Source organism: Acanthopagrus latus, chromosome 2 (assembly GCF_904848185.1).
Source record: "Acanthopagrus latus isolate v.2019 chromosome 2, fAcaLat1.1, whole genome shotgun sequence".
NCBI classification, from domain to species: Eukaryota; Metazoa; Chordata; class Actinopteri; order Spariformes; family Sparidae; genus Acanthopagrus; species Acanthopagrus latus.
In genome coordinates this window covers 14,988,361-15,015,357 of record NC_051040.1, presented here as the reverse complement: position 1 = coordinate 15,015,357, position 26,997 = coordinate 14,988,361, and the positions used below count along the sequence as shown (strand labels likewise).

General features: G+C 40.8%; 1 protein-coding gene across 1 annotated transcript in view; it reads right to left on the bottom strand.

Annotated features, from left to right (window-relative positions):
- grik4 (glutamate receptor, ionotropic, kainate 4) overlaps positions 1-26,997 on the bottom strand; it is a 329,989-nt gene that overhangs the window by 281,143 nt on the left and 21,849 nt on the right. The window lies entirely within an intron of this gene.

Sequence of the window (26,997 nt, the reverse complement as noted above, 5' to 3'; positions counted from 1 at the left end):
CACTGAGACTTAAAGCCCGCGCTCTCCGAACCAGCACATTCATCAGCAGATAAATGTGGCTAAGCCTGCTACATCTGAAGTGTTGTCTGGGGGTATTACAGTACAGAAGCGAGACAGAGACAGCATCGTAACACTCTCGTCAAAGCTTTATCATGTACAGTTGGCATGACGGATACTGTAGAGCTTGACTGATAAGTCAGCCTAAATACATGCAAAAACATTAATACCAGCAGATGTATAATTATCAGATCATGTATCTATTATTGATTTATTATCCTCAGGCTAGAAAATACACTACATGCTGTAATTGACATTTCAATGAACAGAATTGGTTGTGTCCTTGCCTGAGAGGCTGGAGAGCGATTACAGACTGGTGTACTGCCAGCTGACCATGGCACTCGACTTGTCATTACGGGAACCGCGGCCCCAAACGGTAAACAGATGCCTATCAGGTAACGGTCGGCTGAGCAGCGCACAATAAACAGAGTGAATTGGATTGTTTGAGGTGCTGGCAGTTCACCGGAGGGGGGCTGGTAGATCAAACCTCTCTCTCCACTCATCATGGCCATCCGCTGGGCCAGGAGAAGCAAAGGGACCTTTTATCTCCTTTAGAGAGTGTTTCCCAGATAAGGTCTGGCTGTGAGACATGTGCCGCTTTCACGCTCACAGGTATGTTGAAGGCCAGCACCACTGGGGTGCCTTTGAAAGTAGCACTGATCCCGTGGAGGCGTGTCAGCATTCAGCCATTGTTACATAAAGAGGGCACGCTCCCGCATGGCTGCAAAGGGAGGCACCTGACATTCAAAGAGGTTCAGTCGCCACCTCTTCCTGTCCACATGTTGAAGGACCAGGGACAAGAGTGTGAAGGCTTTGCCACTGGGGAAGTGTATTACAAATTGTCGTCACTTAGTATTGAATGATATGAGAATCGTGTGTCATAATTTCTTCACCGAAATAATTGTGATTCACGGTATTATCACAATAATCATCAAAATAAATCTTACTTAAACATACTGACATAACTTTATCTTACATTTTTTAAGAAACTAAAATGAACAGTCTTAAATAATAAGTTTATCCTGCTGCAAAAAAAAAGGATAGTAACTGTAATATTTCTTTACGTCTAATTTTTTTTTTTTTTGGAATGACTGGAAAGATGAAGAGGGTAATATAGGACTCTTTTTCCAGTCATTGATGTGAGGATATTCACAATTGTCCCGATTCACAATTCTTCCATTAATTAAAAGTCCCTACAGTCCACTTGCCTTAAGTGTATTTTTTTTTTTATCGCAATCCATGATAAAATCTTTTATTCAGAATCTCAAGAGGCTTAATCTTATTGCTTGCTCGCAGACAGACATTACTTCTCTGGACGTCCTCTGCATCCCGCTCGTCATGATTCCTGTTAGAGGTCATGATGCTGCCCATTAAAACTACAAAAAAAAAAAGAAAAGAAAAATTGCCATCTTTGGAGCAGCCCAGAAATGCTACTCTACCTGACACTGACTGTACATCTTGTCTTGTTTTGACGGCGCTTCCTTGTGTCTAAAACCACGTTGTTTTTCTAAACTAATACATTTGGGATGTATTTTTCTCCAGCCACAGAAAGACACCATACTAGATTACACTGTGACTCAACTGCTAATAGTTCAACTGTGCATGGTGCTATGTACCTGATTGTCCCTTAGCCTGGTAATAATATGACAGAATACATCATGTTTGAAGTTGATGGAAAGATCTTCAACATTTTTAACTCCATTTTGGATTTTTTGGATTGAACTGATCACTCGTCTGTCTTATTTGTTATTATCTTATTTGTAACCCTTTTTTGTATCTGCTCTGAGTGGGATGGGGCTATGGGGGAAATCATATTTACCTCTTGCATTGTATATGTGTCTTTATACACTGCAATAAAATATTATTGAAAACATTTTATTGGAAAAAAATATGTTTTATATTCTATATTCTTATATTCCCCCATATATGTGTATCTTCTGTGCTGGTTTGGGCCGGGCCTGGAAACAGGTGATCCACCATGGCTGAGCAGGGGGGAAAAAAATTAAGAAGTGGAGTTGTAATTTTGCAAAATGTTTTCAATGTGCTGTCCCATCGCACAGGTATTCATCTCTAACTGAACCAAAATTGGGCTCTTTGCTACATTCAACAGCTGCTATCTTTCCGAGCCCTATAAACCTTTTGATCCGTCATGCACTTGCATCACAATTAACCCCATAGTCATATCACTGCTCGTGATGAGAGCAGAAAGATGCGAGGAGTGTCTCACTCTCTTCCTTCAATCATGGTAAACCACACCGTCCCTGCAGTATAATCATCGCAACATTGTGCAGAGGGACTTGACATGCCTCTAATGAGATGTCTGCAAAAGCAGGCAGAGAAAGATGCTGGGTGTACACTTGCTTCAGTACCTGTAGCAAATGAAGTGCTACCCTGATAAAGAGCCATACGTCATACAGACAACCTCATCATCGACCCTTTTAATTATCATGTCAAGATGTTCAGCGTACATGTGGATCTTTAATACTGTAAATGTGAGCAGAAAAGGTTACATGTCTGTGTGTTTGTGTAGGTGTGTGAAACACATGCATGTTTGTGCGACTCTGTGCGTGTTTGTGCACTTATATGTCAGACTCAAAGGGCAATCCTAAATGTCTGAGGGTGAGGGGTCCGTGCCTCTGGAGAGCAATTGTCCTACGCACCTGACCCATAATGCACTCTGGCTTCATTAAGTCTGCTTTCTGTTCTTGCACAATTTGGCCTGATGCCCTCTTAACAACACACTACCTTTCCCCAGAAGGCCCACAGGCAATCACACTCAAAAGTGATTCATTATGGCATCACTAATAAACCTCTGTGCTGTGATGAAAAGCCGGCAATGAAAAGTAGAGGCCTTGCCCCTTCAGAAGCATTAGTAGCAGAGTGTAAAGAGTTTCCAGGCAACAGATGATCATCAATATATCTCTGATATAAACAATTGATATATTAGATTCAAAAAGCACTGGGTCACATGTTCAGGGAGAGCTGTGCAAACATCAGTCTCAGGTTTAAAAAAACAAAAAAAAAAAACAGAAAATGACAGACAAAGAGCCTGACTTGGTGGCACATTCCCAACCTATCGATTTTGCTGAGGAAACTAATGATGCTTGTTGCTATGGATATCTTCAATATTATAAATTAGCTTGAATGTTCAACTGTTGCTAGGAGAGATGAAAACCTGGGGCATATTGACACGACAATGCCTAAAGATGGTCTTGACAACTTTTTTTTTTTTTTTAAACAAGCTAAATAGCTTCAACAATGTTTCTGTTATGTTTCATGTAGCTCAAGTGAATGACCGCTGACAAGAGTATTATTGTTCACTTCCTGTCTGACATGTTCTAGGTCAAAATTTTTTGCCACATGACAAGTGACTGTTTCCTGACCTTTAAATATGACCTGTTCTGTCCTTTAAAAAGTATTTGTTTTTTTCCATGTATGAACTGCTTCACTGTGCTCTAATTATGGTTGTGTTGCCTTTGTGTAGCGGCCTTCATCTAAGTGTTTTACCTTGCCTCCTGTCCTTCTTGGATATTTGCTAAAGTATAATTTTATCCATCAACTGAAGGTGTATAAAACATTACTGTCTCTGGTCAACTGTTTCACTGTCTTCTAACTCTCTTCTCCTGGCTAATAAGTTTATTGACTCGTCAATAGTTGGACAAACATTGTCTGACAAAGCGCACTTAGTCTGTTTGACAAACACAGTGGACAACAGTGCTGAGAAAAAGTTCATTATTTGGAGCACTCTCAACCTTGATTAAACAATAAATTAGCCAAATTGTGTTTGCATCATGCACAGCATGTACATGAGTGGATTCATTTCCCAGCAGACACTTTGACTTGTCACAGCAGGAAAAACACTTGTGTAATTGATACGATTTAAATCAACCACCTTCCATTAAAATTTAAAACTCACTCACACTGAAATTGAGGCTGAGTTTGAAATCACTTACTAACATGGTGGCTACTAAATGAACATGTGTGTGTGTCCAGCCAGCAGACTATTTACACTCAAGAACACTCAGGCATTACATGTTCTCTTCATCATTCGACTGTATGAATCACAACATTACCATCTCCTCCATACATCCATGTGCCAGCTACTGTTGAATGAAAACCTGTTTAACACAAATCTGTGTCAATCTACATCCTGCCTGTTTACACATAATGTTATATTTCCCAGTACAAATTTAGGACAACTGGAGGAAATAAGAGAAGGGACACATTAAAGGTTGTTGTTGATGGTTCATGTTTGATTTAACGTATAAACAATTTTGATATAATAACTATGAAAGAGGTCACATTAATGTTTGGGTTTTTTTTGCCTCTCCTTTATTGTGTTATCATTTTTGTGCATGTTAAAAAGAAAAGCCCCAAGTCCACACCAAAGGGAGTTACTCTCTACCACAGAAAACACTCCTGCGTGGTTTGTCAAGCCTCCACTACTGTAACTTGTGTTACCCACGCTCCCTAGAGACTCTAGTCAGTCAGCAGACATATAGTTGCTACTAGCGGCGTTATTTTAGATCACACTACCTAGCTTCGCATGATCCAACCTACTCTGCCTCTGAAAAATAATGTGTTTTTTGAAAATTAAAGCACATAAACCTATTCTACTAGGAACCCCAAATAAAAGTGTGAAGCTGAAAATTTGCATAATATGACGTCTTTAACATAAAGGACGGCAAATAAAAAGAGTAAACGTCTTTACTGTCTTTGTTGTGGCACTTTAAAGCTGAGCCATGTCACCTGCAATGGCTGATAGTAGAAATACATTTTCTTTTTAAAGGCAGAAAAATGTAGGTGTTGCAGATTCGTCACTAATAGCCGACCACCAGTCTGCTAGTAAGGTTCTTAAGAGGGTTGACATTGACAAATAAATCACATGAAGTCAATATGTCACACCAGGCCCCACAAAGGGAACGATACAAGAACACATCACAGGTCATAAAAGTATTATGAACAAGCGGCATGATCCATGTTGGTTTTTGCTCTTTCTTTCTGTAACTCCTGAAGACAATGCTGGTGAGCGATCAATCCTGAGGCCTCAGCTGTGAGAACCTCACATCAGCACGCAAGGTCACCACACAGCAAAACTCACAGTAGCCTTTTCCATGTATACCTTTGAACAAGTCTGTTTTTCTTGCTTGGAGGGTTCTTTGAATAAAGCATTAAGTGCGGCAACAAAGTGTCAGAAGTTTTCTTTTAATTTCAGCTCCCAACATCAGACAAGTGGAATACAAAGTTCAAGTTTTGACATCAGGATTGCACTTGGTGCTGCCAAGTGTGAACATGTTAGCACTTCATCTGTCTCATTAGCTGCACTGTGAAAGATATATGCAGACAACTGCAGTGGGACCACGTCAATGTAGGTGATGTTTGCTTCAATTAACTAGTATTTACTCATCTGCCAGTATGCCGCTGTGTACATTCAGTGGTGACATTTCTGTCTCTTTTACCTCTGACACTGCCGTCGAGCTGTTGCTGTGAATGGGATTTTCTATTTATAAATTGTATTTTCATTTAGAATTAGGAAATTGCCAACGGAGATAGGTTGGAGCCTCGGGGCAAGTGGTGGGTGTGAGAAAAGAAGCGTTGCAAATTTAAGCGCGATGCGTGTGCCAAGACTCGCATTACATCGTCTGCTATCAATTAATAAAAAATGAAAAAATAAAAATTTACCAGAATAACAAGCTGAAGCTGTGGTGATGTAAGTGCATTAACATTAAAGCGGTACAGCCTTTGGCTTTGATGCAACCATGGGAATTTACAACAATAAAACAATACAAATACTATCAGGCTTTGGCCATGTAATGTATGAGTTTAAAAAGGAGAAACATTCAGACAAAATTCTGTCAAAAAGAGAGGAGGGGAAAGGAGAGTGCATGAGTTGTTCCTCCATCAGACAGGCTAACACTGATGTGGCCTTTAATATATCCAGTCCACCTGCGTGTATAGAAGCAATCACCTGGTATAGGAACCACAATAGCAGTGGCTGCAAGCATCCCACAAGCCAAAAAAAAAAAAAACATCTAGGTTCACTAATCTCTGTCTGCAGCCTCCTCCTCCTCCTCCTCCTCCTCTTCCTCTGCTCCTCTAATCGATACCAGAGTCCACAGCACACACCGGGTTTTTCGAAGAGGCTGCCAGTCCTCTGATCCAAATCTCCGCCCTTCAGCAGATAAGGCCGGTACAGGAAGGACAGTACAATAATTGCCTGCAACAAACTTGTCAGCTTTCAACGCTTTTTTTTTTTTTTTCTCGTTCTCCGAGCTCAACTCATTAGGGCTAATTAAGATGGTACAACTAATAGGGGAGAAGATCTGAGGAAAACCCTGCTAAGTCTAGCGAAACTAGACCTAGTGGCCGAAAGGAAGGGCAAAATGCCTCTGGACACCTTCAGTTAACGAGTATCTTTCCCTGTCTTCAGCCTCCAATCTGCCGCTCTTTCATACGCGAGTCTCTTTCTCCATCAGCTTGCTAGGCTTCTCTTCAGTTACCCGGCCCTCCTCCAGGCCCTGCTCATTTACCACAGGTGTTTCAGATGGTTAACCAAACGGCACTGCTCGGTGGGGTGGCTCGGCTGCTCTCATGAAAGGACGAAATTGTAAAAAGGAGCAGCAACTTGCATTTCTGGAGGAGGAGAAGCAGGTGTTTTCAGTGGGTGATAAAGATACACAGAACACAGCACAGCAGCAGCCGTAGCCCTGTAAATTGTGCACAAGGCAGGTATCAAACCTGACAAAGCACACAAGAATGTAGCATGGCCAAACTGTGATTAGAGAGAAGTTGTAAAAAAAAAATTCAACAGGAGCAAGGAGTCGCATCTCTCCAGGCGCCAATGTGATCGAACTAAAACGAGATGCGATTCTGCTCGCGGCACCCTGCATCTGCCCACTTTTTGAGAATGACTCATTGAAGATGGAAAATGGAGAGAGGGAAAAGGTAGTGGAAGGGTGGGAGGAGGAGATAATACAAAGATCAATCTTATTTTAAAAGACGATGAAAGTGATGATTGAACTGGGACTGAGGTGCTTCATGTTTGGCAACTTAGAGCAAATTTGGAAAAGATTTGTCCAAAGATGGCGTGCGATGGCCAGCTGTGTTATCTAGGTAAATATCACTATCAGCAGAATGTGATAATGTAATTACTGGTGTTCTTGCATTGTTGGTGAGACGAACTGAAGCGATACAGTCCCTCCGTGATGATAGCTGGCCTTTGAGAGAAGGTTACTTGTGTTCTGTTTTTCCCAGGAAACGCCCACATGCGCACCGACATCATTCCCAGGCGATGTTAGTCGAGGGTCATTAAATATTCTGTGAACATGTTGGGGAGAGGCCAGAGAAATCAAATGCGAAAATGTCAGATCCAGTTACCGTGACCAGTGGTCACGTGTGGCTGTGATGCTAACTTGACAGAAACGGAAGAAGCCACTTTGCGATTCTGTCGAGCTTTGCACTTCATGAAATCCCTCACGCATTAAAGGGCAACTCCACCAATTTTACACATTTAATTGTGTTTACAGGTCTTTGTTGTGAGTACTGCTGCGCATGTGAAAATAAAAGGATAATAAAGCATTTTTTTCCTCCTAGAGGAAGCTGCATGTACTTCATGTCGCTAAGTTGCATCGTGGATAATGTGGGCACCAGGATTGGAAAGGAAGAGGAATGATTGTAATGAAAAAGGCGGCTTCTCTGGATCTGCTCCATCGATTCTAATCATTTGCTTTTTAAATAAATACTATAGGAGTGCAATGCCTGACCAGCAGACTGCTTTTCAAAACATTGTGTTACCCACAATGCAGAGATTTGAAAACTCTTTGGTAAAATTAGTAGTTTGAGAAATGATCAGGCCTGGGACTGTATCTGTCAGCTCTTTCCATCCAGCAATCTTCTATTTTGTTCGACTTGGGAATAAAAAAAGACACCTGTCACTAGAACTCCTGCCAACTGTGTACTCAGATAAGGATGTTGTGTCTTGGTATGATAATTTGTCTGAATTTTTCATAAGACTTTCTTTCTCGCCTCTGCGCTTCCTTTCAAGTCCTGCACATAGCTTAGACTAACCTAAAAATTAGTCATCAGGAGCTTTGTCAGAAGTTGGTAGCTTTGAAATTTCCACAGGCATTTGGCACAGGAGCATATGTGAGGCTTTTGTCAAACTGTTGATGTTTTTTTTAAGAATTTATCCCAACATAAAACTCCTGAAGAAGAGGCACGGCAAGGTGATTTTAATTAAGTCATTTTCAACTAACATATTACGAACTGAACCCTTGATATCATGAGCTCAGCTACATAATTCTGTTTGGGGGCAGAGACCAGAATTTATGGGCCCATGTGGGATCTCACATTTTTTCGATTAAACTGGGAAAGCATATTACACAAACCTCAGATGTGTTGTAAACTTTAGTGTCGAGTGATGTTTTCATTAAAATTAAATTGAAATTCATTAATCAACAATGTGTCGCAGATATCATTGATGTGGGGGACATCATAATGAGAGGATTTACTTTTTTCTTAACCAAATCATTATTAGCTCCTGTAATTTGGTTCCACCCAGGAGTGCAAGCCTACTATCACTGAACACTTACACTAGTTACAAGTTATTAAGACGTAGAAGAGGGAATGGATCCTCCGGAGCTAATGTGTTGTGTCATATACAATATACAAGACACTGAGTGTGACTGGACTGGACAAACCTACCAGACACTTGATCACACTTCTGACCGTAAAGCAAGAAGCACCCAGTTGTTATCCAGTGCTGCAGCTCTGTATTCCCCCCTCTGCCTAAAACCCCCTGTTGTAGCTCCTGTCTCTTAAAGGCGCCACCTCCTGAATACCTGGCCTGTCCTGATTGGTCAGCTCACACACGTCTGAGTCTACACCACTCATCGTGTCTCCCGTTAGCTCTGTCTTGTTTCCACCCACCAGTTAGATTCAATTCTCTCATGAATATAGGTGCATGTTATGCAAATGTGTGACTGTGTGAAGCAGTGTGATGTCAAGAAGTCACGGAATTAATGGCAGGACTACTGACGAGGCGTTTCAGGCACTTCAGGAGCAGCGTTTTCTTGACACAGACTTTTGGCTTTTTAACTTTCTGGATCTTTTACATGTACAAGAACCTAAAACTCGCTGAAGGAAATGGAAAAAGAAAAATATAATAGCTCTCCTTTAAGTTCTCAGTTTTTTAACATCAAACATTTTTTAAAGAAAAAAAATGTTTTCCGTATTGTCTTCAAGCAGACAGTACAAATAAAGAGGGAGTGTTTGTTTGGCATCTGCATGAAGCACTAAATTCTGGTGTCTACTTTTACATCCATTAGGAAAAATGTCTCCAAAATAAAATAAAAAATACAGTTTGAGCCTTTGTTAACAAGCCATTCAATCCACCTCTGAACTCCATCAATGATTAAAACACCTGCTTCAGTCCTGTGGGATCCTCAGTCTGCGGACTCAGGCAGCTCATAATAAAGTATAAAAATCATTACTGTAAACCAACCATAATGCTCATGTATGGTTCAATAGTTCAGCCAATGATGCACTTTATATGTCTGCCTCAACACTTAACGGTAGCGTAGAGCATTAGAGCAGGTAGCACAAGCAGTTGCAGGAAGGCATTCAGGAGTATCTGTTTAGCAAAGAATTAATCACTTGTTTTGCAGTGGTTACTCGAGCCTATGAGTCATAGCTTCCACAGTCTTAATAATGTCAGCAGATGAGGCTTTTCACCTGAAGTTTTTTCCCGGCCTTTTTGCGATGTTTCCGGTGGTTGTACTAATTGGTGGCGTAACTGTCGCTCGCACAGTAATGTAGGCGCTTTTGATTGCCGTCATCATCGAGGAATCCAGTTCCACACAGACAACTGAGCAACTGAAGTGTTTTTATCACAACCACAGGGTGGAAACATTAATGTTTTCTTCCCTTCATTGCAGGGTTTCTGCACCTCTGATACACTTACATAATTTTTTCTTTCAGAAAGAAAACAGGCACATTCTCTTCGATGCATCTCTGCGCTAATACAAAGATGTCAGACTGTCACAAAAAACTGAGATTGCATTGATGCTGGAACCATGCAACCGTTGACAGACATGCACAAAACTCAAAACAAAACTTGTAACCAATGGGGACAGGTGAAAACATTAGTCCTACACATCTACACACATAAAATATAAGGGCTGTTTCCACAAAATCTTGATCTACATTTTGATCAGTTGGACATAAATAAATTTCTTTAAAGGGATAACATGTAAGATTTTTTGTTAAAAACTTCACAAATCATAACTTTCTAACAATTATTATGCTACTTAAAACTATCAACAGAATGGCTGTTTTGACGTCATGCTGTATTTGTGCTGTGTTGCAGACATCTACTGAAGTTAGCATGCTAACCAGCTAGCACTGTGCTAGCAGTGTAGACACTAACACTCTCCTCAAAGTCCAACGGGTAGCTGAATGGTTAACTAGCTATGGGCAGGTACAATTAGCGGCAATTAGCAGTTACCTGGCAATCTGCTGCCTCCCAGTTGTTTTTGGTATGCATTAGCGGTCAGCTGTTACATATTGTACCTTTAATGAAGCACTGCAGGTACCGTAGATACATTTAGTCTATATAAAGAGGAGTCATTCATTCAGTCACCATGTGACTGAAGTATAGCTTATTTAGCGGTCTTGTCTGTAACTGAGTCTGCTGTCATACAAATAAAATCCTCATCTACTCGTCCAAAGCAAGTTGACATTGTGAAGCTTAACAAACCGTAACAATTAGGCAATTAACTGTGTAAATCACATAACATATAATGCTGTCCTTTAGGTAATTTTGAAAATGACTTGGACTAGAGCCCAATTAGCCATTCAGCTGACAAATACGCAGTGCAGAATCCCTTTTTTGCAACACTGCCCCATTGTTAATGTAACAGTGACATCCTAATGTCGGCTAGAGAGAAAGATTATCCATGCATTCATGATTATCATGCTTGAAAAGGTCAGAAAAGATAGTTCTTTAATAATAAAGGATCTTGTGCAGCAGAGGGGGACAGTGAGCGTGCACGTGCGAGCATGAGTGTTTGGAGGTGTGTTCTGGGCACGCACACTGTGCTACTCAATGAGAAGCTTTAGGCAACAAGACTCCAGTTTTCCAGTCTCCTCCCTTTTCTAGGTCACATAGTGTGATCAGCCTGAGCGTACAGGTAATTAAAGCCAATCTGTTCTGCACCTTTTTATCGCTCCACGCATCACCTCATGACAGACAAGCATGAAAGACAGAGCTGTGCCAATCCAGCGAGACAGACAGAGCACTTCAGAAAAATCTTTCAAATGGAAGCAAATTAACAGATGTAGTTTCTTTCAGTTGTGTGGACACACAGCATTTTCAAGTGTCTACCTCTCTCTGAATGTGTCGATACATCATGACAGACTTGCATCATCATGAAGCCCTCTTGTCCTTGTGCAGTGAGTAAGGGTCAAGTGTGCAGCAGGAGATAATCACCAAGCTCCATTCCCTTTGATTTCTCAGTTTTCTGAACTGACTGACACACCCGAAACAGAAGTGGAACAAGTCCACTGACAACACGCTGCCTCCTTAGTAAGTGGCTGAGGTTCATAGGTAAGCCTTTTGCTATCCAAAACTGAGAACAACAACAAACAAAAAAAAACTCTCAAAGCGGAACTAATGAAAACTGACAACTATAACATTAACATATGGTATTAATGGCGATTTATTTCTTGAGGAATGTTGACAGAATGTTATTATTGTTGTTATTATTATTATTATTATTATTATTATTATTATTATTATTATTATTATTATTATTATTATTATTAAAAACAATTTCAAACAGATACACAACACAAGTAACATAAATGAGTCAAAGCAACCACCATAGCTGCTGTTACATGAAACACAATTAATGCATAGTTTTATGTCACTACACAACATACAAAACACACTCAGAAAAGTATCCCAAGTAATCAAATCTAGTGCAATCTACAGCAGCAATATAACCGTTCTGGTGTCATAATTGTTTAAAAATAGATGCAAAGACCATTATGCTACTATAAATAGTTCAGTCAGACATTGGCCATTATTAAGCCAAGTGTGTCCTCGACTTACTGGCTGATCAGCTTCATAAATTCCCCCCATTTAAGCCCTCTTTCTCCTGAATTTTCACCACTGCCCCTTCTGTCTTTCTTTCACAAGCAGAACACCCACAGGCTTACAGAGCCATTGCAAATCACAGCAGAGCATAACTTTGCAGCACAAGTGCAAGTTTTTTCTCTCCAGACAATGCCTACTTCCATTAGTATTCCAAGCATATGATCAGACTGTTTAATCAGATTCACAGTGGCCCGGGAATGGCTGGCTAGCAACATAGTGTTTATCTCTTCACGATGAGTGCTAATGCAGATTATCATTTTTTTTTTTTCTTTTTTTGCACCTTTCACATACGAACAGAACATTTGTGCAGGTCTGTGGTTAGCGCACTGCCAGCTGGAGTGTTTGCACAGTGTGTGTTTGTCTACAACTGTTAACAGGGGACATGAGGTGACCTGCGCTGACGCATACGTCCAGATTGTCAGAGCTCTAAAAAGATAAACACTTTGACACTTAGACATTTCTCAGCAATATTACTGCTTTTTGACATAAAGCCAATAAAGTTATCTACTTTGGGGAAGTGATTTCAAGTTGTGGCATGACCAGTGGAAATGTATGTTTTCAGATACACAACGTGACGTTTTAGATTTAAGGAGTGCAAGGTCTTCCTGAAATCATTCTTCCGATCCCTAAGCTCGGACTTTCCAGCCATAGAAAGTTTTGCATGGCTCGACATGCAGAAATGGCCGTGCTATTTTGGGGGCCTTTTTGATCTCCCTCTATTTAATAAGATTCTTCTGCAAATCTGATGGCCTCGCAACTATCAGAGAAGGGCATACAGTGACTTCTCTTCACACCTTTTCACACAGGAGCATCGCCTGGGATCATATCTGTGTCATTCACGTATTGAAAATGAAGTGGAGCGCAGAGTTTTGAGGTCACCCAAGCTCATCATATCTGAAATGCTATTAACACCCTTACCGTCATCTGCTGTGCTCATCAGAATGGAATGGGTTCGCAGATTACACACAATCCTAGGGCGTTCGATTCCAGCTCGAGTCTCCCTTCTCCGTTCCAGATCTCTCCCGTGACTCTGTAACCCCTGAGGAAGCTACCATCTGAATACTGATGTATTCATCCTCCCAGTCAGGACACAGCAAAGAGCCGTAATCCCAAGGCCCCTGCACAAGGACGTCCTCCTTGAACCATAATCACCTTTACATCTCTTATCAGCCCCAGCCTGCAGAACATGATTAAAAAGTGGCCAGGACATACTGCCTAGGCCCCTGGGATATGACTAGTCCCCTCTGCCGCATGTCAATCAAGCTGAGAGGTGCAGTTGTGCACTGACTCACGACCCCCCACTCACCAATTAGAATGACCGGAAAGCCATGTGGCATATGCCGTACATTAAGGGGTCCCTGCAGAAATAGTGGGGTTTCATAGAGCGACAGGTGTATGTTGATGAGGACAAGGGGGAGGGAGACAGCTCTGCAGCTCGACAGGACTGATGACAAAGAGAAAAGCAGAGTCCGTGGCAACCGATCTCTGGGGCAAACCGCTGGAAGCCAAATCTTCCGTAAAGCGAGAGAGATAAGGCAGAGGAGAGTGGAAAGAAGGAGGTAAGATGAAGAAAAGCAATAATTGGAAGGAATGACGACCTGGAAGCAGGCTACAAAAAGATAAAGGTGCCATGGACACTAACATACAAGCAATCTAGGCCTAGGGAGCTGGGTAACATAGTCACTGAGTGTTTATCCGCAGAGACAAGTGGACTACAGACACTGAAACTGCCCCAGAGTGAAAATGGATGGGGACTGGTTCTTTCCCATGGCTAATTACAGTGATGATGCGATAAGAGACTGAAAGAGGGAGCCCGGCAAGAAATGAGTATGAAGAAGAGCAGAAAGGAAAATGGAAGCTTGAAGAAGATGCCGGGAACGGAAAGAGCAAGAATGAGAATAGGGGATCTTAAAGAAGCGAAGGAAGACGATGCATTCAGGACCACTTAGCTAAGACGTATCACAGCCATTGTTAAAATACTTTTTCTGCTATGGATTAAAGTGTGGGGTCTGACAAACTAATTGCGCAACACAATCCTCCTTCAGTCAGCAAGAAACATCTCACTATTGTAAACTGCTCACTAGACATGAATGAGACACGGCTCTGGTTTTCGGCATCAAGGTTGCACTTAAGAGGTACAATCTATAGAAAGGTAAAGCCCGCTACTCCCAGATTGTCTTGTCATGGCAAAGTGAGGGCGTGCAGAATTCTAATTTTCATCTTAAAGACCCAGAAGAGGTCTGGCAATACTAGGAAAGGCCCCATATTGAGCAGAGAGCTTGTTTCCTGCCTGAAGCACTATAAAATGCCCATTTGGATTTGATTCAAAAGAGAATATTGATGTTTGATAAAATTCACATTCACAAATCAAAGTGAAGTGCATGACTGCCAGCCCAGCTGGCTGGCATACAGGACAACAAGGGGGAATTGGGAAGGCACACAGGGCTGGTTCACAAGATGGGGGGCTTTAGGCAGGATGTACCAGGATCAGTTCTAACAATGTTAATTTTTTTTAACCCACCAGTGATATCAGTGAGTAGTCTGAAGTAGCCAAAGAGCGATGGATTAATATGATACACCTTATATCTGATATAAGGAGTTTTAGCTGAAAAGATATTTGTGTCATATAGAATTTTACTGACGACCATGCGTATCTCACATCATATCTGTTTAGTGACTTTGTTATTAGGGCACTGATGTTATCATGAGGATGACAGAGAATGAACTCTATGTATGTTCATAATCTGTGATAGATACAAATACGCCTTCTGCTTCAACTGACCATCATTCCAAAACCCCAACAGTCCCAAATATGTTCTGGTGGACCAAAGCCCATTTGTCCGACAGCCTGTTATACCCAAAACAAAAGCCCACTGCTCTGAAGGTTCGAAACACACTATCCCTGGATTTTTGCACCTCATATCTTAGTGGTCAGTTAGGCTTAGGGTTGAAATATGTCATTTAGTGTAAGGCCAGAAAGACTTGCAGATTCAGCATCATGGACAGAGCTGGCAGTCCCTAAACCAACTCCAGGGAGAGTGTGTACTTTCAGAGTGATGGGCGTTTTGTGTTTGGGATGATGGGCTGTCTGACAAATGGGCTCTAGGTCCATTTGGACATTTTTGGAGTTTCAGAATAATGACCTCTCAGAACAATGGCGTTGCGCTATGCTTGCTGCGGTGTTTCGTGGTATTCGGGAGCGTGCGACTACATAACTTTGTTCCTTTTGTCATCAATAGCTAGTCTAATAATGGGCACTGCAGTTACACACTCATCTACTCCATGCATATAAACCCAGTGCCAATAGAAAACCTGAAAGCTAGTGAGGGAAAAGAAGTGGGTTGCCTAACTGAAAAGTTGGAGGTGTGAAGATTATGACTTGCTTGATTACAACCACAAACTGAATAAAATTCCTCTGATACATTCCACACTGATCGGCCGTCAATAAATGCCAAAAATGACAACTGTTTTGCTCCATTGAAACATTTTTGCTAAGCGATAGAGGTAAGTGCTTCGCTAACTGAAGACATCTCATTTTTCAGCATCTTAAGTTTTTTTTTTTTTTAATTCATTTTGGTTACAAGGTCTGAAGGATCAACAGACTCAATAACTTCATGGTCTAGTACAAAACATGTCCCAAAACCTGTTATCCAGGGCTTTTGCACTATTTCTTGTTGGCCTTTAAATCAGGAAAGGAAACATCTGTATGCTGTGACTGATGTCACAGTGTCTGACCACACACAGCCGGTCTGACTGCTGCTGCTGCTGAGTTAGCTTATATTATGGTCGTGGCTCTGGATTTATAAGAAAACCCTGCACTGTGTATTACTGCTAAATGAAAAATCATGTTGCAGAAGTTGTATTTTTTTTTTTTGCGGTCATCATGTCAGTATATCTCACCCTGATTTAACTAACCAAAAAAAATAGTCTGACAACATGAAAGGCCTAATTGCACAGCGTTCCCTTTTCGATGCTCTCGTACATTAACTTGCATTTAATGGCTCAACACTGTAAAGACAAAAAAAAAATAATGGTATGTGGGGACCGGCTGCTATGGCAACAAGTGCCGTGCAGCCGGGATACAGCCAGATAAAAGCTATGGAAAGTTCTCTGTGCGCAATAAATTACCCTCCCCTCAGACATTACAAAGTGTGGTCCAAACGCGGACTTCTTGGGAGACAGAATATCAAAAGGCAGAGCTCCATCATGCAAATAATACCACACTGTATTGATCTCAGAAACAAATCCCTTGGTCGTTCAAGCCATCTGTGAAATGAGACCATAATCACAGATGATTACCTTGAAAAAAGTGGGCAAGAACTGTGCAGTCCAATTGGATGCCCTTTATTAGTTTACAACTTTAATGTGTTATTGGTTTGCAGCAGTCAAAATGTAACCCCCCCCTGTAGCATAATAATGAGGGTGAGGCTACACCAAGGAGATCATTTATCTGTGTCAACACAGCGCAAAGGGAAATTACACATCTCTCGCCAGGGACTCCGGCCATTTCAGAGTCCATTATATAGGCCGTCTTTGAAATCCACCCTGATGTACACTGACCTAAAGGGCTTTGTGAGTCTGCGTGAATGAACGGCTGCCAACTGCCCGACTCAAGGAACCTGCTTCAGTTTACCTTCGAAGAAAACGATCAATATTTCCTCTCATTTGTACACTGCACCGCACGGGGTGGCACATGAGGAGAAACCTGAGGGGGAAGTGCATAAAAACTAACTTTTCTTTTAAGCTAAACTTCTGTTCATGTCCATTTACAGCATTTACTGGATGTGTTTCATGTGTAGTACTTGTTTGCTTAGCGGTGCATCTTATTTCACGTCTTAATAGAGTTATATTTAAATCTGCTCCCAGGAACATTCTTTTTTTTTTGGTGTGCTGATTGCGATTGACTTTGTTTCCACCAACCTCATGTCTTAAAGATCCTGATCTGTGCGTTCATCCTCAGCACTCTGCCACCAAGAATACTTTCACTTTAATAAGTCATCCAATACATCAGAATCGGCGCCTATGACAGTCATTAAGAATAACTTGACAAGTACATAGAAATAGCCAGTCTTCTCGCTTATGGTCTCGTTTGCTTACGCAGATCATGTAGAGGCACCGGTGTTAAACTGAGACTGTTTCATAAGCGGTTACAAGCTTGTAGCTGTATGAACAGGAAGAGAACAGCATCACAGGAGGCTCTTGTTTGTTAAATTAATAAATTGTTAAATTGCCAATATGTCTTGTTTCTTCAGACTTCAATCATCCAATCCACAAAATAACACCAAACAAGAGTCAACAGCAGAATAAGCTGTTTGGCAGAGAAGATTTTGGCAAATTTTACACGGGCGCAACCCACATACTCAGCTCTGCTGCTCATCCCACAAATGCATGTTCCTTACAAATGTGGCACCATTTAAAAGGGAAATAAACAGACTTTCCAACGGTATACGATTTATTGCCAAGAAGCATTGTTACAAAAAGGAAAATAATCTACAAAACACAAATCTCTTAATTTTTGCTGTGTTTGTATGCCAATACCAGCAGATAGTAACACATTTATTGGTCGGGCTCTGCGTTGAATAACAGCTGAGTGACTTCAAGAAATTGTATAACTGAGATTTTTCTGACCAATATTGTTGTTGACCTTGATTTTATTGTCTATATCAGTTCCAGACATGTGTTAGTGGTCTACATTCTAGCTAGTTGTCTGCAGATAAAAATGAATATAGCTTACATTTAGTGAGATATTCCATTATTGCCATGATAATGTAATATTCAATCATTCCATTTCAGGATAACGTGAGATTCATCGATGAGGCAAAGTTGTTCGTTAAGGGTAAAGCTTGTGTTTGACAAGCAATGTCCAAGCTTCAAAAAATCAGAGATCCAAACTAAGAGCTTGTAAAGTGGAGAACTTGATACGACATAATGATATCATCATGACATGGATTGCGGATAACAATGACATGACGTGCTTAAAAGTGGAGGCTTTCCAACACCGTTCACCTTCAGTCAGCAGACTGAACTGACTTAACTGAAAATAACATCGTGCGATCAACTGTTCAGTTAATCTAGAAAAAGAGAGCGATCCTTAAAATGTCAAAATGACACGGTGGTGATTTTCTCTCGATCTTTGGACGGATATAACGCATACCGACACCAACAGCCAAGGTTCACGTTCTGTAGTTTGGCAAAACTCGCAGACACATTTATGAGATAGTTACTTCTGACCGACTTTGTTGCCAACAGTTGTCGTTAACTATGGACTATATAATGAATGGTCGCTGGATAATTCTCTCAGCTCATTTAACTTGTTAAGACACCGAGAGTTATGGCCTAATAAAACACGCTGGCTCTTTAAACCTACATTTTAATTAAAAAGTACTAATATCATCCCTACGATTAGGCGAAGATAGCCTGCCATGTGCCTTTAAATATCTTTTTTTAACAGAGCCTGAGTCTGTGGCACTGCGTTTTATCTGCGGCGTGTCCATCTATTTTCTCTCTTCTCTTGACCACAGGTAGGTCAGAATCCCTGCAGGTGCTTTATCTATGGCAGTCTGCCTTGCACAGATTCTCCCTCTCGTTTATCACTGTCTAAACAGCTGACAAGTTGTGCAGTGGATATGAATCATCTTCGACAGTCAGATGAGCCACTCCCATCGGCACACTATGCACACATACGCAGACACACTGTCATCAGAATAATGAGGAAACAAACAAAGCCCGAGAGGAATCACACGCAGCGCTGCAGGTCGGTGGTTGTCAGCGACCAGGCCATGATCTCTTACTGGTCTGTGGTGTGTTTGCGACCGGGCAGCAGAGAGGTTATTTGGTGGAAGCAAAAAAAAAAAAAAAAAAAACGCGTGAGAGGCTGTTCAGCTCTTATCTCCAAGGATCTCATATGGTTTTTGAATGGAGTCCCTGTAGCCCCTCGCTTTTCTTCTGTTACATTTTGAAAACAGCTTTAAGTGTACCTGAAAGAGGATTTGTCTTGTGCGTAGTCTCAGGTTGTCGAGGCTGGTGCGAATTCCCCCTGAAGTACGGCAGCATCCAGGTAGATGACACGTCTTTCCGTGCGCTGTTGCGGGTTGCCACGTGCATGCTTCAGAGGTTAAGGGATGGAGATGCGGTACCTGGTTAACCTTCACAACTTTGGGGAGTTATGCTCCCATGTCCAATCCATCAATTGATCAAGAGCGCAATGAGACCATGAATCTTACTTCACTTTTCTTGTCAGCACATTGCAAATGGCCCTTGCAGGCGTAATATCATGTTTGCTCAGCCTGGCACTTATTCAAAATCGAGGCAGAAAAACTCTCTTTGGCTTTCCAATTCTGTAACTTTCCAGCAATCGTTCCAGTGGATGGATGCAGACAAACAGACCAACAGAGCCCGGATCGACTATTTAACTTCAAAGTGTTGCATCTATGAAGGCTTAAAACTTTTTTCAGAAAACTTACACTTGATCTGATGCAATCCAGTACAACTGTTTGATGCATATTCTAACTTTCACGGTCCACGTGAAGGACGAGAGTTATTTGTCTCTGTCTATTAGCCAAAAGTGTTACCACTTGTTGGTAGTCTGTACAGCTCACATAAGCACATGTGACATTTTGTTTGATAGGAAAGAGACATTAACTGGCATGTGTTGTTAAAGTGGTGCACAATATGACCGTGGATGTGATCTAAAATTGCTAGAAATACATTTCTAAGCCCAGCTCGACTCTTACAATGGCCAATTTTGGTTCAAACTTTCCAAGAGGTGATTAAATGTGTTCCTAACATTCTTCCCTCTCATGTTCGGCTGGGCTAAACATTAGAAAGAACTCTTGCTATAATGTAATCCAATTCAACTCAGCTATAACCCCATAACCTCAATAATAAATATAGGTAACTTTAAATCTCACTGACAGTTATCTTTGTAAAGGTAGAATTTAAGGCTGAGCTTTGATAGCCGATTAAAGTGGCCAATGAGCGCATATCGTACATTGTTTGGAAATGTGTGTATAAACCTTTACTAAATATATGGGGGAGAATTTATGTCTGCACAGAAGAAAATAAGCTTGGGACTCGTCACAAGTCCAAACAGACGTACGAAGTAACACAGGAATAATATGGATTGACGGTCTTTGGATGAAAAATCTCAAACTCCAGGATATTGCACTCTCTGGCTTAGTCACGCTCACAAACTGTTTCCTCTTTTTGTTCGTGTCATTTATCACGGTCATTTATCTTTTTTTTTTTTTTTTTCTTCACAGTCATGGTCATCCCCCTACAGAGCCATTCCTGCGTGTAGTGAGACACATAATTTAAAAAAAAAAAAAGTCATCGCTCTTCCCTGCTTCTCAAGTTTAAAATACAGAGGAATGCTACAATACATGGTTGCAGAATGTGACCCAGTATGAGCCGACTTTGATCCCTGCAAAAGGTATCTACAAATTGGGCCGTCCTACAGCTTCTTAGCAGCAAGAGTTTTCTCTAACTGTGGTTTATTTTTTTGCAAAAACACATCTCACGCTGCTATCGCAACGGTGAACTCCAGTCAATTTGGTTTCTGCACACATTCATCTTTTTCGACTGAATGTAAATCACTTTGGCTGGAAGTGAATCAAATTTGGCTTTCTGGATTTTTGTTTTACTCTAAATGAATGTTGACCTATGGGAGCTTGGATAACAAAGTAATGTATTTTCATTCACCCCAGTCCAAATGCTTTTTCGCACAAAGTGCCGGAGGTGGTGGGAAATAACTTCTCTCATAATACGCTGCACAGTGAAAAGAAGGAATCTGAAGGCCTGGAGATCAGTTAAAAAAATGTAGTTAAGACAGAAAGCTTGTTGCTGCTTGTGGTGATATCATTCCACAGGTGGGCTAAATTAATAACAAGTATTAAGAGGAACAACTTAGATGTCACATTTAATAACAAGATAACAAGTAATGGTATCCTCTAAAGTTAAAGTTCAGAAAGATACTACACCTGCCTAAGTCTACTGTGTGATTAAGCATTCACTAACATGCAGCAGAGCAAAACATGTATCTATAACTTCAAGTGTATTTCAAAGGTAACTGGAGGCGATAATGTATGATTTAGACATAAGTCTTATTGCAGGATAAAGCCAGTCTGACTTCAGACTTGTGTATCTCTGCCCACGTGTCTGACTTTTTCATCAGTTCAAAACAACTGTGGTGCTCATTAATTTGGTTTGTTTGCAAACCAGTGCGACAGATATTAATAAGATCTTCGCAGGCGATATCAATAATGCCGTCGTCTTCCTGTGCCAGACCTGATAGGCACGACGCAACAGCATAATAAAAACGGTAATAGGCTTGGTCCAGACTGACAAACAGCATGTTTTGAGTCAACCGATGTTTCAGATGTTTCCCTGCTCCGAAACACCCGATTCAAATGTTCAAGTTCTGCTGAATCCCTGACAATGACCCATTTGTGTGACTCAGGTGTGTTGGGGCAGGGAAACATGTGAAGCAGGGAAAAGCCCCCAGAACCAGGACTGAAAACACTTCCTGTGTTTACCTGGACAGAATGTCTTCATCCCAACTGAAGATTTCTGATCAACTCTTTAAATGGGATGGGATCAACAGGGTCTGGTGTTTACATGCAACATCAACTTCAATCAGAACAGTTGTGTGGCTTTCCTCTTCCCTCGTCAGATATTTCATCTCTTGTGGCATGTGTTTGATCAGCTCCCTGTCCTGTAAATTAATATCTATTGTCGTCTATGTTAAGTTCTCAAAGAGTTTGTATTAAAAACAAACTCTCCACAGTCGACCAGTTCACCGCAGAGGCTGCCATCCCTGGTCAGTGAAGAAATGTACGCCACTACACATTTACATTGGGGCCTGCACAGAAAGACCATAGCTGGAAAATGATCAGGTTAGATTGTTTACATGGCACTCATTTCTATTTTGCTGCAACTGATTGAAATCCAGGTATGGTTCGGGCCAGTTTATTCTGATTAACATGTTCATATGGAGCAATTTCATTCTGTTTGGGTTTTTAAATGATTACAATCAGATTAGCTCCATGTAAATGCAGCTACTGCCAACAAACATTAGATACCCCCCTTCAAACAGATATGGGCTGACAGACTGAATGTGTTACGGTTTGAGTTTTTGTTTTGTCATTTCCTGTTTTACTTTGAAGTCCTGCCCTCATGTCATGTTTTGCTTTTAATTTCCTCCCTTTGTCCATTTTCCCACTCCTTTTGCTGCTCATCTGTGTTCTGCTAGTAATCACCCCCTGTCTATTGATGTCCTTACTTTTCCTTCTCCCGTTTAGACTTGGTATACCTAGTACACTTTCACTGTCTGACTTTAACAGAATGACTGAGTGGGAAAAACTGAAATCGTATCCTCACGCTATGCTAAAACCACAGTTAAGCAGACTGGCAAGAAGTACCCTGTAGATAGACAATAAGGTGCATATACATGTTGAGGTACAAGTGACTTTTCTGCCACTTCAGGAAACATCCGTGCATCTACACTAGCCAGCAATAAACTGCAGCCTCCAAGGATGTGCCCTAAACACTCAACCTTGAAGACCGTCCAGTAACGCGTAATACAAGTGGAAATCAGGAAAGTTGAGGAGTGTACCTGAGTGCCATTAGGATGCTGTGTTTATCATGTGAAGGACATTGTTAGCGTAACCTTGAGCAAATAGCTCCACCAGCTAAATTAACACAATGAATATGTTAAACGTGACCTGTGGAAGCAAGGATGAAAACAGAGCGCCAGCTCAGCAGGCTGACAAAATAGCCTCAATTTTTTTTTTAAAAATCCCTATCTAATGTATGCTGAGCGTGTGTGTGTGTGTGTGTGTGTGTGTGTGTGTGTGAAAGCATTCAGTCATGAGCGTGAGCATGCTGCAGTGACGGCCGGCTAAATGAAGCAGGACAGATGCAGAGCACGGCAGTGGCGCTCCTTCCCACTCACAGGAGAAGAGACTTTGTTAAGGACTAGTGATTGTCACTCTGTCCCTCACTGTGAGGCAGAGAGCAGCTGATGATAATTAACCTTCAACACAAGCAGCTAAGACCTCGGCAGGCAATGTCACACAGACCCTGAGAGCCTTGTATTCACTTTAATAACACACCTGTAAATCAAAAGAATTGCAATGATAACATTTCTTGGGTACTCACACCAAGGATGCAGCGCAAAGCTACCACGAGGACAAAAAAATAAGGAATTTCAAGCTGACTTATCAAGAATGCCGTAATTAATTCAGTGCATCTGAGTGAAATTTCTTGATATTTTTTGTACAATTGAGAAATACTGTACACTTACTCCAGTCAAGCTTACAGTTTATGTTTCACAGCTGCATTGCTTACTAAACCAGATTACGTGAGGGGCCAGGTAAGAAAAGCAATCTCACTTATGACTCTAACCAGTGTTGGGGTGGTTACTCAATATAGTGATATATGACTCGTTACGAGTGTTTTCTTAAGTAAAGCATCACTTCACTTACTTACCTCCTGTAGAAAGTCATTTTTTACACTAGCATTACATTTCTTTTACATTACTTTGAAACATCTCTTGAGACATATTGTCATGTAATTGCTAGTTAAGAATATAGCATTACACCTAATTATTTTCCAACAGCTTTTACTGTAAAAGCCACACCCGTATTGTAAAATGCTAAAAAAAAAAAAAAAAGAAAGAAAGAAAAAAAGAAAAAGAAAAAGAAAATAATAATCTACCTTGTAACCTTGATATTTGGAGAGTATATTTCTTCCTCCTGATACAGAATACATTACCTTATCAATATTTTGTCCAATCCCTAATGTAACAGGCCAAACACACTCAAATAAGCCAACTCGAGGTCTCTCTCTCACTAAACAATGGCTTTATAAAGTGGACTGGTCCAGCTTCTCTGACATGTTTATTACTAAAGCTCAGGAGGAGTCTCTTGAATCGTTTGTTGGGCAATCTGTTCTTCCTCAGAGTCAGCACAAGACTGCCCAGGCAGAAGAGCCTCTCCCTGGACACACCAGACAGCCTTGCTGTGTTGTATATCACATCTAGAAGAGGTCAGGCGACTGTTGCGTACGCGAGCATGAAAAGGCATATTTGATGTATTTTTCCAGTCCACCCATTATGCAGACAATGAGGGAGAACTTATGTAACACAAGTAACAACATTATCTGATGTGTAACTGTGACGTGATCACTGAATTTGGGGACAGTAAAGCATCATATCACCACACTGACTGACCAGAGTGTGTTGGAGTACACCGTAAGACATCATACACCATGATTTGAATTTCAATGGTAATTACAGATCCTTTCCTGCTCAGTCTTTCAGATTTCTTATTCTCCAGCTGATCATTGTAATTTCTCACATAACTGTGGCTCAAAGATGATAATGACCACTTGAATAAACAGCCTGCTCCTGTTTCTGCAAATGAGGTGTCTTTTAAAGTGCCACTATATTAATCATCATTATTTGTTTAGATAGAATCTTGAAACCTTTAACAAATGGTGGTGGTAAATTAATTACCATAATCATACATATTCATCCATATAAATGTCTGTGAGGCATTTTTTTTAATAACTTGTACATGTGTTTGGTCTATTATAAAAATATCTAAACCTGATCCACCTTCATTATTTATTCATGGTAATATAGAGGTTGGCAAGACTTCGCAGCCTGTGGGCCAAATCTGGCCCCTGACCTTTTGTAAATGTTTGAATATTAGCGGGTATAAACATCTAAGCTGGATAATGTGTGGGAGCCCACACATTAATTAAGAATATTAATATTTAAGCAAACAAAATGATTACATATGACGTATAATAATATATAAAGATCTGTCTCTCCGCTGCAACAACAAACCAGCCTTGGACCTGTGCGTGCTGAAAAACTGGCCTTTGGTTGAACCCAATTGCCAACCACTGCTCCAGGTGCACCAGCTGTCAACAATGCCACATTGTGCTCTGTTGAAACAGTGGAACTGTTTCATAACACACCGCATTGCAAACCACTGAACTCTGGAGCGGGCAAACAAATAAATAGCAGCCAGTGAGTGAAGTGAGCAGCACCACTACTCCCATCTCAGAAAACACAGCCATGAAACAGAGCCGTGATTTTCACGAACAGGCACAGGAGTCGACAAAAAAAGAATGACATTTGCACAAAAATGACATCTGGAAATCTACCAGCATTCACACCTCAGCCAAGTGATATCCATAAAGCCTTACAGGTGCCACTAAACACAGTAATCTGGTGTTTTTGTGTGGAAAATGTAGAGCTGGAATCCCCGTGGTCTGAACATCTGTGACTCAGACTTTACCTGCAAGCAACACCTGTTAACTGAACCCCCCTTCTTGGTTGGGAACAGGTCTGCTGCTGGTCAGAGGCCTGGACTTGGCTAACCCTGCCTTCACTGTCCTGATGATGGAGTCGGAGTGCTCTGATACAGCAAATGAAACATTTTCTAACATCTGTCATAGGTGGATGATTTGTTCAGAGTAACATCAACAGAACGATTAGGGAGATAATTGTAGGCACTTTCTGTCTGCAGCAAGTCAAGTCAATTGTATTTGTACAACTCACATAACAAATCATAATCTGGCCTCAAAGGGCTCTTACATAGAAAGCAACGTGAATACATGGTGTTGTTTGTTTGAGGCTAAGAAAGGACTCTGCATCATTATTTAATAACTTTCAGTTGTACTGTGTCATAATAGTGGCATTAATAATGAGATCGTTCTCAAGTTTTCTGTTGTTCAAAGTGATTCCAAGCAAATTGTAGCCAACTTATACCGTAATGCATACCACTGAAACATAGCAGGTAGTGGTCATTCATCAAATACTCTAAATCAAACTAAAGAAGTTCGATGTCTGTTCAATGTTCCTTTGGTTTTCATGGTTAATTTTCCAAAAGCAAGAAAGCAAACAAAGACCGTAAAAAAAGTCTGCATGCCTATTCGCTATGGTTACAAACAAAAAAAAAAACATAGGCCCATCCAGGTGCATCATGGCCCTACAGCTGTCCTCCTGCCCTTGAGTGCCCACAGTTCCACTCAAATTCCTAAATAAGACCAAAAAACACAATCAGTAGACAAAACTGAACAAGCCAAACAAGGAAATAATTAGACTAAAGAAATATCAAGAAAATTAAAATACTATCAAACTTTAAATAAAACCAACATCTAGAATAATCAAGCAAATAACACTACTTGATATTAGCAAAAATAATTACCAAAACTAACAACAAACAAATAGCGCCAACACAGTGCATTCCAATTAGAAGATTACGAAAAATAACAACAAGAATAATGCGTTAATCATCAGTCATTACAATCAAGTCTACTCATTCCAATTTATTTCACCAAATCAATCTGCTTATCTAGTCAGATTTAGCTAAGCAGCGGCTCATGTCAACACTTGCACAGTGTAATGTGTTTAGTTTCAAGAGAGGAGAACATAAGATAGTAAAAGAAGTCATATCTTTAAAACAGTGGTTATGTGTTAAGTATTGTCAAATCATTTTTTTTTCTTTTTACGTTTGTCTAGTTGGTAACTTACGTTCCCTTTGATAAAATAGTTGCTAGATGCTGAACTTAGCTAGCCAACGTTAAAGCTGTAGTCTGTCACTATTTTTTGTTATATTTCACTAAAATTGTCCTTATGATCTGACAGGTCAGCTGTGTAAAAAGCCACAGTCTGTGGCTCCACCCAGTGGCTGTAATTTGATTTGCAAGAATCTACCGCTCCCGGTTGAATACAACCAATCAGATCCAAGGGGAGTGTCTGAGAAGTGTCA